Genomic DNA, 12,229 nt, shown 5'->3' with positions numbered 1-12,229 from the left:
GGTTTTTTTTTTGTCTAACGGTCTATTTCTTTCGTTTCCTTTATTCGTTTGGCTCGCCACTCGAAGAGAACGGAACAGTTTGTCAACATAAGGAGTAGGTTATATATAGGAGTGGGAATAGAGTGGAGTTTTTTTAGAATAGAATAGGATCTCGTTCGAGGCAACCGTTTCGAGAGAATTGTTCGGGATGAGTTTGATCCTCCTAGGATGCATTTTAGTCTATATAGGACTATCATATATAAAACTTAAACTTAAACGATTTTATTACACTTATACTATCGCGAAAAAGATAAAAAGAATAAAAGGAAAATTATCTCTGAATTTAATTGATCTTTGATCAAAGATTAAAAAATAAAATAAAATAAAATTTCTAATTGTTCAAATATTACATTTCATTAGTATTTCTCGATCCTTTTGCAACATTTCTTTTGCGAAATAGAAAAGATTCTTCGAAATGTTTCCGAATCAACATTTCCTGAGAATAATTGGAATGGAAAGTGAAATTTGGATTTATTTTCTTTTCGAAAATTGAAAAGATTGTTTCTCTTCGATTTGTTTTATTATTATGCTATGAAATAGAGGTTATTATAAATTATTATAAATATTATAAAAGATATAAATTCAGGATGATTCTTTCGTTTAATTCATATAAATGGAGCTTTATTTTATTTCATGATATAATATATATTCATATTAGGCGAAATATATTTTATAATTGGTATTTTAATTTTATTAATATTAACAGCATTTATAGGTTATGTTTCACCTTGAGGACAAATATCATACTGAGAAGCAACAGTTATTACTAATAATTTATTATCAGCAATTCCTTATATTGGAGATACAATTATATTATGAATTTAAGGTGGATTTTCAATTAATAATGCAACACTAAATCGATTTTATCCTCTACATTTCATTTTATCTTTAGTAATTTTACTTATAGTTATTTTACACTTATTTGCATTACATTTAACTGGATGATCAAACCCCTATAGAGGTTTTCAAATTTCATTTTCAAATTTTAATAATTACAAAATTTCATTTCATCCATATTTTCCAATTTATTAGGATTTTATATTATATTTTATTTATTTTTATATTTATTAATTTTCAATTTCCATATTATTTAGATAATAATTTTAATTTTCGGTCAAAGCCTATCCGCAACACTTCAAAGATTCTTGCAAAATAGAAACGTTTCTGAAGGATAATTTGGAATTTGTTTTCTCTTCTTCTTTGTTTTATTATTATATGGAATAGGTTTTCTTATGCCTATTCACGAGGCTATCCGCACGATTCGAGGATACGCAAAAATACAAGATAGGCGCAAATATGGGCAAAGAAGCGCGGAGTGGAAGGGGCATGAAAACACAGGCGGTTGGAAGAAGGAGAAAGAAGGAAGAAGAAGGGAAAAGGTACGGCAGGAACGGTCGGTCGGTTGGTTGGTCGGTCGGTCGGTTTGCAAGTAGGTCGCATCTCACGGCTCAATATCACCGAATACTCTTTTGTGTCCTCTTCTAAATTGGGTTACGAGGGTGCCGCAGCCGTTAGCTGCTCGCTGCGGCTTCTTCTTGCATCGAGCTACCCAGAATTTCAATATGCCAATTTTTCCCCTTCCCCGTCTCTCCCTTGTGTGTACATTGCCCTTTCCTCCTCGCGAGCCGCGACTCCCTGATCGAGCTGCACTTGAAAAATATCCTCGAAACGCGCGAATCAGACGCTCGAGTGATCAGAGTATCGTTTATTCCCAAGCGGGATATTAATATATCCGTTGAGCATCTTTCAAACTCTTGAAACGGATGCATCGAAAATGTCGGTTCAGATATAACCGTGAAGGTGGAACGCTCTCGTTCAATTTATTAAATATAATGAATATTAACGAACAAGTGATATTTCTGTACGTCAACTTTTCAAATTGTAGATTTTCTAAATTGTGTAAAAGTGATACGAATAAGAAAGGAGAGAGTAATTTTATTATTTATTTTTATTTCAATTCGAATTTTCAAAAAACGAATACATTAATTACATAACCGCCGAGAAATTTCACGTTAATCAGCGAAACATTTATTAAACATTTGTTAACACGTGACGCACGAATAAGAGAAATCCTCTTTCATTTTGCAACGGTCGCCAAAAGTGGTTGCAAAAAGGCCGAGGATACGAATTATCAGTCGGAGACACTTTCGTCAATGATTCAGAGGGATCGCGGTACCGGTGACTCTCTTTATTTCGGGATGTGATACTTCGATCCGAGGAAACTCATTAAAATAAGATTCCATTTGACGGATAGAAGAAGGGATGGAAATGGAAGGGATCGCGTGGAAGGGAGCAGTCGGAGGAGTCATGCCCCCCTCCATGTTGAAATTGAATTTGACGATGCGTCATGCTCGTGGAATTTCCGTGAGCGGGAATTAATTGGAAACGAATCGATCTGACTCCAAACGCAGACATTTCTACCCGTCTCCATATTTGCAAGTTAAAATTCGCGCGACTAATTGTACACGAGGCGTTCTCCCTTTCTTCCCCCACTTCCGTGCTTGTCCGAAACCGAGTTTTCCGACGATCGAATTTACCTTTTCGTTCGATCGTGTGTGATCGATCGATTCGACAGGAAGAAATGTTTCGTCGAAATGTTCGACCGATGGTAATATGGATCGTTTCTATGGTTTCAATATGTATCTATGCGTTGTAAAGAAATATCGTGTTAATTTGTGGCTCACGAGTTAAACGAGTTGAAGGAAGAGATTATACTCGGAGGAGTATCGTAATAATGTTACGTGATTAATCCTTTCGTTCGATCGATTCTGATACGTGCGAGTTATGGTGATTGATCGATTCGACAGGGAGAAATGTTTCGTCGAAATGTTCGACCGATGGTAATTTGAATCGTTTCTGGTTTCAATCGTGTCTACGTGTCATAAAGGGAAATATCGTGTTAATTCCGTGGCTCATGGATTGAAACGAGTTGAAAAGAAATTAAATTAAAGGAGATTACGTTCGAAAGATAATAATATTACGTGATACCGAAAAAATTCTTCCATTTGATCGATTCGACAGAGAGAAATGTTCGACCGATGGTAATTTGGATCGTAATTATGGTTTCAATCGTGTCTATGTATCGTAAAGAAAAATATCGAATTAATTGATTGGCTCACGAGTTAACGAATTGAAAAGAAGCAAGACGAAGAGATTGCGTTCGAAAGATAACAAGATACTACGTGATATCGGGAAAAAATCCTTTCATTCGATCGATTCTTACGTACGTATGATCGATCGATGGTAATTTGGATCGTAATTCAGATTTCAATCTACGTGTCATAGAGGGAAATCTGAGTTAATTCTCACGAGTTAACGAGTTGAAAGGAAGTTAGATCGACTCGACAGGGGGAAGGAAATGTTCGACCGATGGTAATTCTGGTTTCAATCTATATGTCTATACGTCGCAAAGAAAAATAATATCGAATTAATCCGTGATCCACGAGTTAACGAGTTGAAAAGAGGAAATTGTATTCAGAGCAAACCGTAATAATATTACCGCGACACTGAAAAACCAGTTTTCACTTCATATTTTACGAAGATGCGCACGCTTATTCGAGACACCTTTCATTTCTTTTTCTCTTTCCTTTTTTTAACCCGTTGGCGATGTTTTTGTACGGTCCCGTGTATATCTCCCTTTTTGCATTTTCAACCTGTGCGGCCTCTGTACATGGATTTCAATTCCTTCACATCTTACCGACCGTTCTTTCAACGTACTTAGGGAAAAGGGAAAATATAAGTAGGTTATTCGAGAAGGCTCTTCAAACTCGAAATCGTTTCTTTCAAAATTCTTTCGCAATTTATACGGCAAACGATAATAACGCAGGACACCTTCGAAGCGCTATATTGAAAGCGGATCACACATTGTTTGAGATGTGATCCCAGCACGAGAGATTCGAAGTAAGACGCGCCATGAAAGGCCTTCGCACGGATTTGAATCATCAACCGTACCGAACGTGTTAAAACAAATGGAACAAATTTTTCCAGGAGAACGTAAATCTCCTGCTCGTGTGCGCGGAATAGAAAAACGATTCTACATCCTGAGAGATTAAAAAAGTACTGGAATATACTTTTTGTTTTTTTTAAATAGTAAAATAAATTTCAACAAGACCGAGTAAAAATGACTTAAATTCACCCGTTGCACAAGAAAGAGATTCAATAACGCAATATTTAAAGAAATATACAAATAAAATATTTCCTAAATATATTTCCACGAAAAATAAAGTATCTATTTTCTGATATCAAGATATTATTTATTTATACAAACGGATGATAATAAAAATTATAATAAAATAAAATATTTCTTTTCAGATGAATAAATAATGAAATTAGAATCAGAAGTTTACAACTATAAGAAGAGCGATTAATTCTTATTACGAAGAAATATATATATACGCGGAGAGAACGAGTAAAAATTCAGAGGTGAGAGATAACGATAGGGAAATTTCGGTAGTAAGAAAACCGAAGAATATAGTCGAACAGGGGTGAGAGAAAGTTGCTGCGGTGGAACACGCTGCGAGGCATGCACGAGAAGAAAAACGAGTTTTTCGCCGTCCCGACCGAGCACTTTTCTCGTTTATAACAATAAGAGAGGCGGCGTTAGAGTCCTCGAAACTTGCGACTCGTTCGCGAGCAGAAAATCTACCCCGTGCGCTTTTGTCACCGTATCGCGATGCACTCTTAACGATGCAAAACCCGACGTTAAAAAAATATATTCCTCTTTTTATTATTTCCTTTATTTCGTTTATATTCTTCACACTTCGAAAAAAAAAAAAATACGTATCTGAGCACTACACTTGACGAGAGAAGTTTTTGAAAAACTCTTTTAGATCTGTTAGCAAAATGATAAAGATAAAGATAAAGATTCATGAGATTCTCTTCTCGATAACCAAATTCTCTAAGATACGTTAATAATTGATGAAGAAATGTATGATTATCAAATACAGATGGAAATATAACATGGTGAATATTTTAAATCTCCGGCCTCCTGTATCTCGACGTTTGACTCTTTTTCCATCCGAGATTATCGCGAGACGATTGCTATAAAATATCGCTAAAAAATTCCCCTTCGTCGAAACTCGGCACAGATATCAGAAACTGCATTAAGAAACGCGACCTTTTCCCGGTTTTCTCAAGGGATAGAAATAAAGAAAGCGAATAAATGTTAACGAGCAACCTGTCGTACTTGCCAGACGAATTTCGAACACGCGCATTATCCAAAGTTCAAAGAAGATCCCTCCCTTCATCGCGAAAAAGCACGCATCCATATTCCCCGTCCCGTTGCATTATTCCTTCGCCATGGCAAATGGATTTTCACCTCTGATAAGGATTTGATATCAAATATTTACAACGGGATGAAGTTCGGGTCACACGCGTCACGTTCAACTGACGATAGGATGACAAGCTTAGAAACTTTCAATCGTGTAACAAATGCACCATCAAATCGAATCTTGTTTTCTCCTTCCTCGGATCGACTTTCGATGCTCACTCAAATTCTTCATTCATTGCTTTCTTAATAATAAAGAATCGAAAGAACAAGAATTATAAATGATATTTCGTAAGGAATAATTATATCGGGATAATACTGGTGAATTGAGAAGAATTGTTTTATTAGAAGTGATAATTTTCGAATATCTCGGATTAATTAAATAAGATAGAAATATTCGATTCTTATTTCTATCGATTATAAAATGTGCAACGTAAAGAATCGATAATTTGCTAGAGTAAATATCGAACCTAACCTAACCATCGTTCGAATCCAATTTTCGAACTAAACGATGATATCCCAGCAAATTTCAATTTTAAAATTGAAAGTATCACGAAAAAAAGCAATGAAAATGTAATCGAGACAAAAATTGAAAGAAGAAAAAAAGGAAAAATAAATCTACATGTGGTTGAAAATAATCCAACAACTAGGAATGTAAACGATCTGTATAATCGCGATGAAACGTACAACGAGTGGTGTCGCCCCCATCGCGGGAAAGGTCATTCATTCCGCGAGGATTACTTCATTCCTCGACTTTCGAGGCGCACACGACGAATTCCACGACGTTCCGTGTCCGTTCAATTGAAAATCCCAATAGATCCATAGCGCCCATCGACACCGAGAACGTATTCGAAGATCCTCCCCCTTAACCTATTCCTTGCCCCGTCCCAGTCTCCATGATTCCGCCCTGGAATCCGAAGGCCATTCTGAACATGCACACACGTGCATCTATGCCTCGATCCAATAAACGAGCACCCAGTCAATTGTGTATGTTAAAATATTCCGCGTGCCCAGCTTTCATAGATAAGGATGAGGATAAATGCGAATAGTCAGTTTGACATATGACAAATGAATTTTACATTTGACAATTTTTTGAAGTGATTATTAAAAAGATATAAATTCTCACGAAAATATGCTAAGAGTTTTTATACAAATTATGGAAATTTATTATTTCAATCGTATATCTTATAAATAATTAATGTTAACACTACTATTGTTAAATATTAAGAATGGGATGCTTAAAATTTCGAAAACAACAAAAAACTTTATTATAAAAATAATAATAATCAATTCAAATTCCGTTTTAAAAATAACAAAAGACTTACCTAACCTCCATCAATTTCTTTTACCCTGAACGCTTTCAAATATTTCTTTCCTAGAATTTTTCTTCCCTTCACAGACATTATATAATTCCTTAGCTTTCATCAATCTGTACCTTCATAAATTCAATAGAACATCATCAATTTCCACAAATATCACAACAAACACAATAATTCACTCGTTTCGCGTCACGTGACGCTCACGCGCACTCTCCTTCGAAACACGTTACATTGTACGTCGTATTTAACCGCCTTTACAGTGCTACCAATACCAGAATAAAAGGATTATTAATTGGCAATTGATACGGTTCGTTTGTTTGTTCGTTCGTTCGTTCGTTCGTTCGCAACTTGATCGACGAGAACCAATTGCCCGTGGAGGACGGCCCTGACAGATTCAGGAAATTTGCCAAACGTTCAGGAATCGGCAAGCTGTGACTGGGGAAAGTGACGAATGCCAGGCAAATGGCGTCGCCAGCGACGTTTAATTGAACGATATTTGCCGAACGCGTGTAATCACCTGTTGCACCGATAGGAGGCGCGCGCTAATAGTGACTAGACGAAATAAATTTTCATCAGATGGGAAGGAAGTTTTGAGGTTATGTTTGTGTTTATGAGACGAATTTTAAATCGCGAAGGGAAGTGTACAACGTGATATTCATGATACGAAAGACGAGAATTAACTGATTTCGGCTTGATATTGCAGGAGTCGATAAGATCCGTATCTTTCGATTGAATATTAATGGAGAAAATTTATTCGATCTAACTGCGCGATTCGTTCATGGAATAATAGAAGAAGTAAACAACGTATTTTAAAGTATATTTAATTTATTTTCCTATCACAATTGTACTTTACACTTCCAATTAATTTTTTCTTTTTTAATTTATAACCATCATTAGCATTATATCAACTCAGCCTTATTGTTGAGATTCTCCAAAATTTCACAAAAGAAGACTAAATTTCTGGAAACAATTCCTCTATACAAAACAATTCGCAATTCCAATGAGAATTGCGAAGGAATTAGAAAAAGGCGTGGTGGACAAGAGTAGGTAAAGCACGTTTCTGTGTTGCTAGAGTAGACATTAAAGGGAGTATTTCTTAATTAGCGGCTCGCCTCGAAAAACGAGGTGTCTCGAGCCAAGTCAGCCGCTCCCTCGATGTGCCAAGCCTTTTACCATCTTCTCGTAGATCACGATTTGCTTTAAGTGCTTAAGTTCCCTAAGGTCGATGGTAAGGGACGAGAAGCTCGTTCGAATTCGTTGTACGTGTTCATGTTAATCGCGTGATTTACGATCCTAATTAAAGATTATATATATATATATATATATAAATTATAATATTCTTAATTACAATATAATGAAAAATATAAGTGAATGAGAAGAGAGACGAGGAGTTATAAATACAAAATTGATCAAGAAGAAACTTTTTTTTTTCTAATCAAAAATATTAGAAGAATAACTTTTACTTTGAGGTAAAAAGACAACATTGATTAACGTTCATTTATTCGTGTGAAATCAAGTTTATATCATTTATCAAATTTTCGAATGTCGACAGCATTCGAAGTACGATATTTAGCTCTTTAGAGGAACAGTATTTAACCGAGCCTGGCTCTAAATGGTTCTGATCAGAATTCCTGTATCAAGTAAACGAATCAAATACCACGAGTAAATGTATTAAGATAGCGGTCCACTAACCAAGTGAACGGAGATACATTTACCGGTCATCAGGAAATAAATTGCTCGGGTTACGGAAATTGCGAGATTCCTAGTCTTCTCGGCATAACGTGTACATTAGACCAGACAGAATCCGCCGGTAAACTAAGAAACTTCTTGATAAATCGTATCTGTTTCGCTTGCCAGGAAATCGTGTGCAGTTAGATGAACTTGATTTTTACTCGTACCGGTAATCGTGTCGATATATTAATAAACTTGACACTCGATGATGATACTTGATTGATACATTATATAAAAAATATTTGTCGTTATATATATATGTGTGTATATGTGTGTGTTGGCAAGGAAAATATTATCGATTCGTAAAAGAATTTTCAAACATCGATATGGAGAATGATATTTCAACGAATTGAAATCGATAAAAGAATGGGTTAAAACGGGTACGATAATGAAAATCCATCCTTTCAATATCTCTCTGGATGGATATCGATGGAGAGAAAGTACGGAGGGGAGGAGGGGAGAGAAAAAAAAAAACTGCCGGGGAACGAGAAACGACGAGTCGTGTCAGGGCGGAAAATGGAATGCAGCAGCTTTGTATTCAATTGTTTCGTCTAAATTTGTTTCCGACAAAAAAAAAAGTCACTTCACCGAACTCGTTGAAAAAGCAAAAACTAAAAGGGAAATAAAGAAAGGAAAAAGAAGAAAAAAAAAAAGAAAGAAAGAAAGAAAAGTGAAAAAGTGGCTTCCAATTCTAACTAATTCAATAATTTTTTATAAAAAAAAAAAAAGTTACTTCATTGAACTCGTTGAAAAAACAAAAACTAAAAAAAAAAGAAAGAAAGAAAGAAAAAGTGACTTCCAATTTTAATTCAATAATTTTTTATAGAAAAAAAAAAAGTTCACTGAACTCGTTGAAAAAACAAAAACTAAAAGAAAAAAAGAAAGAAAGAAAGAAAAGTGAAAAAATGACTTCCAATTCTAACTAATTCAATAATTTTTTATAAAAAAAAAAAAAGTTACTTCATCGAACTCGTTGAAAAAACAAAAACTAAAAGAAAAAAAGAAAGAAAGAAAGAAAGAAAAAGTGACTTCCAATTTTAATTCAATAATTTTTTATAGAAAAAAAAAAAGTTCACTGAACTCGTTGAAAAAGCAAAAACTAAAATAAAAGAAAAAAAAAAGAAAGAAAGAAAAGTGAAAAAGTGACTTCCAATTCTAATTCAATAATTTTTTACAAAAAAAAAGGATTAAATAAAAAAAGAAGGATATAAAAAAGAATTTAATAGGATTAAATAGATATAAACAATATATAGATATAAAAAAAAAACCTATCAAAATATAATTATGAGACTTCCGCATGGCGTACACGCGGTATCGACTTCCGGTTTTATTTCCTCTTTCGAGTCTCGTTCTCTCTCTCTCTCTCTCCCTCCTTTTTTTTTCCTCTCCCTCCTATCATTCCATTTTCGGCCTCATGGGTCGTCGATTGCTCGGCAATTTTGCATATCGGGTGCTGCAGGCTATTATTTGAGCGTCGACACCGAAAAGCTCGTTTTTCCAGACTCTCAATGATGGACAATCGATCAGTCGCCGCGAAACCGTCGATGTGACGAACCGTGAAACTTCCTTTCATAAACACTCGTTATTCTTTTCTCTCTTCCCGTTACACACGAAACGAGGATTGTCTCCTCTTTTTTTTTTTCGAGCATCGACTTTTTCAAAATTACCCAAATTTTTTGCGAAATTCGCAAATTTCGATTTTTCAAAAAAATTTCTCACGATGAAGTGGAGATCGAAATAATTCAAAATGCAATAATTCCATAATGTATATACCATTCTCGAGGGGAGGGGGTAGAAATAGATAGATAAGAATATATTCGAGGGGGTCGTCTTCGAGGAGGAAAAAAAAAAAAGGGTGCGCGATGCGGTGTGCACTTTTTTTTTCAGTCGAATACTCGGAGTTATACAATAAGGTCGTGCTGACGTGGAGATAAGGAGGCCCCGATTGGGTGGAGAGATCGCGTGCTCGACAGAATACGGGGCCACGAAACGTAATGTTATCAGGGGCCGCACAACAGCTGCACTAAATTTTTTTTCGCCGACAGTTCTACTTTTCGAACGATAACTTTGTGGCCCCTGGTGTTCAACCTGGTGATCCCAACCCGATGCCCTTATTATTAAAATAAATATCACACGGTTCGTGTAAATTATAAACAGTTTGATCTTGCACTAGGATATACAAGATGCAGATAGATTTTTATTTAAATCATTTTTAAATCGTGGAATTTCGTTGTGAGGTTATTTAAGTAGTATTATTACATGAATTTACAATTTCTCTCTTTCTAATTTCATGTTTTTCGTTCACAAAGATTTTTAGGGTTTTACGTTCGTTTTATTATTAACATCGCAGATATGCTAATGCCGGTAGTAAAAGCTTGGGTCAAAGGTTGTACAGGTTGGTGGTTGTTATCGAATTCTCCGAATTCTAATATAGCCACTTCCTGCTTGGTAAATGTGTTATTAACGAATTTATTAAGGTTATTGAATTTGCACGTGAAATTTATGCACGTACCGAACGATTCCATCGTCAATTGTACACAATCAAATCCATGCACTTATTAATATACATACACGTATCCCTATTAAAATCAAAAGCTTCAATTTGATAATTTGGAATATTCCAATAATTTTCTCTTGAAGATTTGATGAAAATATAATTATTGATAATTAGTTAATGCACATGTTTGAACATAATCTTGAAATGAGGGAAATTAAGAAATAAATAATTTATGATAAAATATATTGCGATTCAGAAATATGATATTGTGTACAATTTAAAAATTTCAAGTATCAATTTATATATTCCCATATAAGATATATAATATTTTCATTTGGAAATTTAACAAAGTGAAGAAGAACGAATTACGCGGAGATAAAGATGTTAGCTTGCCGTAAGAGAGAAAAGAAATTGTCCAGAAGTAATCTGTTGATGGATTTTCTGATTACGTAAATGTTTCACATAGCGTAAACGCTCGCAAAGCTGCATATTTGTATTTGTGTAATATTCTCGATAATTCCTCCCAACGATTTCCTTCCGGCCATCTTTTGTACATCCCTTCGCATTAGAAAACGTTTCCGCTTATTTCATTTAAAGTGGAATAAAGTAATATAGGAAAATAAAAATATGTAGAAAATAATTGGCCATTTTACTATGCTGGTAATTTTTCTCTAATAACTGATGATTAACCAGTAAATTTATACAATTATTACTTTTTAGAATTAAAAAAAGAAAAAAACATTGAAAAAAAATATTATTTCAAAATTTGTTAACGCTCTTTCTCTTTTGATTAAAATTTTTCTTAATTGTATATTTTCTTAATTATGTTTTTTCTTAATTGAATCATTTAATAGAACGCGATAAATTCGATAAAATAATGATACTGTAAAAATTTCAGAAAAAGTATTAAATAAATGATTATGTTTTTTGTACAAATGTCAATTTAAAATTGAAATGAAAAAAATGCTTGGCTGTATGAATGGACATTGAACTGGAGGATACCAACAGCCTCCGTGGCGCAATCGGTTAGCGCGTTCGGCTGTTAACCGAAAGGTTGGTGGTTCGAGCCCACCCGGGGGCGGTTTATTTTATTTTTTTTTTTAATATATTTTTTATTAAATAATTTAAATATTATAATATATTCTTCCAATTAAACATCATACGATACAATGATTATTTATTATAAATTAATTCTCATATATTATAAATTAATTATTTATTATAAATTAATTTTAACAGATTCTCATTCGATATGTAGCATGTATACATACATAAATATCGTTTATCTAAATATCGTTTATATTATAATACAGTAAAATAATACAGGAAAAGAGAATGTTTTATAAATTTTTTTTTTTTTTTGCATTGGCAAATTAC

At 34.2% G+C, this 12,229-nt stretch overlaps 1 protein-coding gene, 1 long non-coding RNA gene and 1 other non-coding gene across 13 annotated transcripts in view; 2 read left to right on the top strand and 1 right to left on the bottom strand.

Moving 5' to 3' along the window:
- The window catches only part of LOC107997818 (acetylcholine receptor subunit alpha-like), a 75,835-nt gene that overhangs the window by 32,882 nt on the left and 30,724 nt on the right, over window positions 1–12,229 (bottom strand). For 2 of the 11 annotated variants that reach the window (XM_017056671.3, XM_062075339.1), the window contains exon 1: window positions 6,631–7,530. The exons of the other annotated variants lie outside the window; for them this stretch is intronic. The gene's annotated coding sequence lies outside the window, so the exon portion shown is untranslated. Of the gene's footprint in view, window positions 1–6,630; window positions 7,531–12,229 lie in introns of those variants that run through there. 11 annotated transcript variants of the gene reach the window in all.
- LOC133666124 (uncharacterized) lies at window positions 7,299–9,061 on the top strand. The gene is made up of 2 exons (XR_009829798.1): window positions 7,299–7,438; window positions 7,522–9,061. It is a non-coding gene; the product is annotated as an uncharacterized LOC133666124 (long non-coding RNA).
- Window positions 11,860–11,933, top strand: Trnan-guu (transfer RNA asparagine (anticodon GUU)). The gene has a single exon. It is a non-coding gene; the product is annotated as a tRNA-Asn (tRNA).

This window comes from Apis cerana, linkage group LG5, assembly GCF_029169275.1.
Source record: "Apis cerana isolate GH-2021 linkage group LG5, AcerK_1.0, whole genome shotgun sequence".
In the NCBI taxonomy this organism is placed as follows: Eukaryota; Metazoa; Arthropoda; class Insecta; order Hymenoptera; family Apidae; genus Apis; species Apis cerana.
This window is presented reverse-complemented; position numbering and strand designations above follow the sequence as displayed.